The sequence below is a fragment of the Lepeophtheirus salmonis genome, chromosome 3, assembly GCF_016086655.4.
Source record: "Lepeophtheirus salmonis chromosome 3, UVic_Lsal_1.4, whole genome shotgun sequence".
Classification (NCBI taxonomy): Eukaryota; Metazoa; Arthropoda; class Copepoda; order Siphonostomatoida; family Caligidae; genus Lepeophtheirus; species Lepeophtheirus salmonis.
This window is the reverse complement of record NC_052133.2, coordinates 40,449,030-40,455,153: the sequence shown is the minus strand read 5'-3', so window position 1 is coordinate 40,455,153 and position 6,124 is coordinate 40,449,030.

Sequence of the window (6,124 nt, the reverse complement as noted above, 5' to 3'; positions counted from 1 at the left end):
GCTCGAGATTTTATAAGAGTTTTAGCAAAAATAAGGTTCTGCAACATTCTGTTAATAATTTGCAATTTTAATTATCCTCAAAGACGATAAAATGGAAGTCAAACGAATTGTTGCACTGGAAATACTCACACGCCAGAGTCTCCCAACTGACCTGAAAATTAGCAGGACGTCCATTTATGGCATTAAAAAGCAATTTGAAACCCAAGTAACAGTCCCTCGAAAGTCTGGAAAAGGTAGGAAGGAACAGTAAGAACAAAGGCCATGATTATGCGTGTCAAAAACCTTGTCAAGGAGGAAGACCTATTGAATAAAAGATATAGTTAAATATAGTATTTACACATGTCCCAAATTGGTTTTGAGTTCCCTTTCCTTGATTCCATAATAATCACATCCTTCGTAATTAAGTCATGCTGCTGCAAGTTTTGGGACTTCACTCTGAAATTTAAGCACAATTTGCAAATTGTTTGTGCAAAACACAGTGATGGTTGCAAAAAATTTAGAATACTTAATAAATAAAAAAAAATGAAATCAGGTCTTTATGAAAAAAATATTAAAAATATGCCTTTTTATAAAAAAAAGTTTAGTTCAAAATATTTCTTTTATAAAAAAAAAATACAAAATTCATAAGTTTTTAATCCCCTTTAGGAACGGCCTTCAATTTGAGTCATTATTACCCAAAAAAAGGTAATTAAATGACCCATAAATTAAAGGTATTCGTTCATAATATTCACAACGAGAATGAGTTGCATCATTTTTTAAAGATCCTACTCCACCAAGACCCATCGATGTAAGTTTTTGAACGCCATCCCCCTCAAAGAGTTTTTTTAATTCTTAAGTCAGTACAGGATGGACTTTAAATACTGTAAAATGAATAACCCATTATAATTTTTTTATTTCTATAATTAGTAACAAATTTTTTGCATCAATACTAATAAATATTAAAGTATAAGATGACAAAAAAGTTATTAAAAAGGGTCTACAGGTTTGAGTCTTTAGGGAAGGCATCACTGTAGGCACTCCCAACTCCCATGTGAATGTGGCCCAATTTCCTAATTAGGAAGGATTTCAGTACGTAAATATTAGGACGGGCTTCTTGAAGACATTTCTTCCAAAATGGACAGATTTCAAAATCCATTGGATTCAAATTCTGAATGGATATTGGCTAAAAGTTGTTACTCCAAAACTTAAGGAAATGAGTCTCTTAGCACTTTCATTTTGCACTTTTACTTTTTTTGGATGTGTAAGAGTGAGAACAATCTTGTTAAAAAGTCGAATTATCTTACTAGAAGTGAAAATGGGATTATGGGTGAAGGTTTTTCCCCAGAATGGTGCCCACTTACTCAATACGGTTATTATTTATCCCCCGGGGGCACAAAGATAATGAACACATTACTGTAGCAGCTGATGGAACTCCATACCAAAACTGACTCTGGTTTGTCATCTAATAGATCCTAAAAGGCTAATTAAATCTTTTTTTGACCAAAATTCGATCATTTAGAGTAGTTGAATAGAATCTCAACAGAAAAAACTTTAGAGTTTTTGGAGAGGCGAGCCAGACTTAAACTAATTGAGAAATTTCATGCTTCTGTTTACTGTCTCTTCTCTCGTAACTGAAGGTTAATCCCCACAAAAAAATAACCAAACTTTCTGGACAATTGATTTATTACAAAAAAATTGAGAAGGCTATCTCCAAATTTATATAATTTTAGTTTGAAGTTAATTTTTTACAGTATTTAGGGTCCGCCCCATAGCACAATCTTTCGTAATAAAAGTTTTCCCCCTTATTACTTTGCCAAGCATGATCCCTCTTTTCAGTAACAAAATATATCATGAATACAGAGAGTATTTTCCTGGCAACTACGTTTACTTTTTTTAGGAAAACTATGACCAAATCTGCATTTTTTTTTGATATTATATTTACATATATAGTCTTATTCCTCCATTTGCTGAGTTGTGACAGCAGAAAATAAAAATGGATTCCTTTCTGAATTTATAATTAATTTTCGGAGGATATGGTTTTTTCCAAATGTCTTCTAATGAATTGCTTACAAAATAGATACTATTAAATATAACATTTCTGATGGTGCAGAGCAATAGTCGACTCAAGAAATCCTGAGTGCGCTCCTGCTCAATGAAAAATGAGCGGGGCTCATTTTTTTCACTAGTATTTGAACTTGAGAACTCTTTATATAGGAATGTTACAACAAATTAAATTTTTTTTTTTCTTATAAACCTGTTTTATCTAATAGATACTGGTAAAACAAACATTTGATACCAAAATAATGTCTCTAGCTTCAATATTAAGGGAATTTTATAATCTACACCAAAATCTGTGCTCTAATTAAATCTGATATTTCTTTTAAACAACACAATTGTCTTAACCATCAAGAGAATTGAATGAAATTTTCATGAATTACAGATTACAGTATTGTGCAAAAGATGATATTTTTAAATACCTGCAATTGAATGGTATAATATGAAAATTAAGTATAGGAATATCTTCCCACGTGCTCGTGACAATTAGTGATACTTATTGAAAAAAAGGAGAGGTTCAAAATTAAAACAAAAGTACTTTCAGATTGCGCAGTAATAAAGATTGAATGCGTTATTTCGGGTTGAAATTGGTGAACGTCGCATCAACAGATTTTTGGAAACTTTACAAGATTCTAGAAAAATAAATGTTTTAAAGTCCATTACACCTTATCAATTATTTTCTTTATTACAAAGTACTTTATTAGTACAATAGAAAAGTTTAAATGATTTTGTTGGCGTCCTTGTGAAGGGATTTTCTTGTATTTGTTTGTTCAGATGAATTGGTGTACAGCCATTTCAATTAATTTATTCACAAATTGATATAAGCATATATCTTTAATTATGTAAAAAGTGATGAAGAATTCATGTAGTACATATTTTCAATATATACGTTGTGTAGTTGCTTTTCTTCTCTTCCCAATGCTCAAGGATGATGCTCTTGGAAAATACGTCTAAAACCATAAGAGAAAATGAATTAGATTTTATTCTGATATCAGTTTTGTGAAATATTTTCTAACCTTAAAACGATAATAAATAAATTTAAATATTATCTATTATTCAGACGAATGTATGTATAAATCAGAAAAGAATATTTTGTGCTTGATTAGATCTAACGGCAATTATCCCAAATATTCAAATTACTATTCAGAACAATGATTAAATTGATAGAATTAATATTACCACAAGCAGACCAGATAATATTAAATACTAATGGACAGTGGTTCCAAAACAGTGCATCTTGAGATAAGTTCAAGTATGCCATACGATTATGACAGACATACATTATTTTCAATAGCTTATAATAATCAATATGATTGGTTTAATTGAAATAGGTGTGTCAAGAAATGTTTTTATGTCATTGGGCGTGCATTGGGCACAAAAAGTTTGAGAACCACTGTGTCTTAGGCATGTAATGACGAGGTATCTTGTAATTTTCTCCAGTTAAGCCTGATAATTAGTTTGAGCACACCCTTTCTCGCTCAAGAATTTTGAGCGGCACTCAAAAGAGCACCACTCACTAATGCTTTGTCTATTAAATATTTTAAGGAATTCAGTATGAGAGATTTCTTGGTTTTTGAAGTATAAGTCTAATGGGCCCTAACTTTTTTGATGACCGATATTTATTTATCCCCCTTGAGATTCAACGTCAACATAATATATGTTTGGCTTTTTCATAACCCGGATGAGCTGCTTTAGATCCTTTGTCAGTGCGTAGAATATTTGAATGAATTATTATAAAGACTAATTTATTGCACGTAAAAATACAATGGCAATTTTCTCCGGGACAATTTTGGTATTAATTTTATATTATTATAAAAATGATATATACTCACAACAGTCTACAAAGTGAAATAACTTTTTAATCCAACTACTATTGTAGATTATGAGTTACCAGGTATAAAATATGATGCCAATTTGTTTTCAGATACGTAAATCTTGGAACTACTATGAACGAATCCAGTTTTATGTTGCTAAAATCTAATTATACACCCCAGGGAAGTATTCGTATATGGGTTTGAAGGGAAATAAAGGAGAGATTCATACCATTATATCTAATCTGCTTACAGTACGGATTAGTACTTATATGTGCATATGTAAGAAGGGTAGAAATATTATGTATTAATAGATAAGACCCATCCTATAAGTCATTGGATTGCAAAAAGTGGTATATCTTGTTTTCTTGCCTGCGTCGTCCCCGTCAATGCCAAGGGAGAAGCATAGGACCTTGGATTGAGTTTAGTGATATTGCTTGATTGCCATATAATCAAAGTAAAAAATATTTAGAACAACACGAATAAAGTGTAGGTGTTCAATTGTACTTATATATTTATATAAGAAAGTCACTTTGTTCTGAAACATACATGGGCGGACAATCAGGTAGGGAGAGTAGCCAGCCAGGGATTGCATTTCCTACCTACCTACATACTTATTACTTAGTAATAATGGTTCTAATGTACTGTGACACGATGCATGCATATGTACCCATGTGGTAACTTAACAAAAAAAGAAAAATCTTGAACAAAAATCAAGAAAAACATAAATGTCCGATTAATCTTTTTTTGCATCTTATCTATATTTAAAAGTCTGTTATTGGTGTTATCATAAATGGAATCCAAAACAGTCGAATATATCAGTCTGAAATTTATCAAGTAGGAGTATAAAATAACCAAGCATCTTCCTATTTTTTTTTTTTTTTTTTTTTTGCATCGTCATTAAGGGGTTGTTTTTGACCGAAATAATATCCCATTCCCTTCTCCCTCTGTGCCTCTGTGTCTTTCTACATCCCTCTCTCAGTCTATTTTCTTCTACCTTCATTCTTTGTTTCTATTCACCTCTATTGAATTCTGAACACTTACTAATACAATAATTAATTAAGGCGGATTGATTAAAATTAATTCATATTTCGATATTTTAAAGCATAAACAATTAGTCACAAAACAGAACAAATATGAGCTTTGTAACTTACGAACAAGTCGAGAAAAAACCCTTGAACGTAATCGATGAATTTCCGTTCGTGTACTCTAAGCTGTTGAGCGTCTCCAGGACCACCGTCTAAGCTGTTAGCAAGTCTGAAAGGTTGGAGAGGAAAACAAAGCTCTGTCAAAAAGGTCAAACTGGATTCGGAGGAGTTAAAGAAAACAGCCAAGGCATATTCCCTCAAGTCCATGAGGGACAATGCAAGAGATCTCAGGGTTTTGCATCTGACTGTTCCAAGAGCTATAAAAAAAGTGGGTGGAAAGAGCCTTGTGAGGATGGAGAGGCCAGTTTTGGTACCAGTAATGAAAGAAACCTATATCCTCTTTGTAATGAGTCTTCAGTTCTTTTGAACTCTTTATTTACACTTTTAACCCCCCTTCAGCCTTAATGCTAACCCTCTCGACTACACTTTTTGTGGGCATATCAAGGGGAATACTTGAAGTATGTGTCATCCAAAAAGCGAGGCCCTCAAAGCTACTGTCAGCCATTACTGGGACACCATAACAGAAGACTACATCCGCAGCGGGTAATAGGCCTTCCGCCACTGTCTTGAGGCCATCATTGCCGTTAATACCGACTACATTAATGATTAAGAGATCTCAGATACACATCTATTTATAGAATTAACTTTGTTGATATTGTTAGTTAATAAATTTTACATTGTTGAAGTTGAAAATTTAGAGTGTTCAGATTTCAACGGACCACTGCGGTACATTAATTTCTTTCCTAAACTGTTCTGTAGGGGAAAAACCTTCCCTTCAGTTGGAAAAGTTGTACTTGACGCATATGCAAGATTTGTCAGCATGAAATAATGACTGTCGATGTAAATTTGTTAAAATAATACAGTAACCAATGATTATACGTCTGTGTCACATGTCAAAACGAAGTAAGCTTACATGAATTGGGACCACATACACATTGGAACAGTATAATGTATTAACCGTTCCAACAGAACGATTTGCCTGTCCTGGACAAGTGTTTATGTAAAGTATCACAGTATTTTTGTACAACACTTTTTGAATCAAATCAAAAGAAGAAAAACTGGGTTCGAGTTAGATGCTTCGATTCCAGATTCTGGAGAACCTTTGTTTACATCAATCACATTTTTCAATGA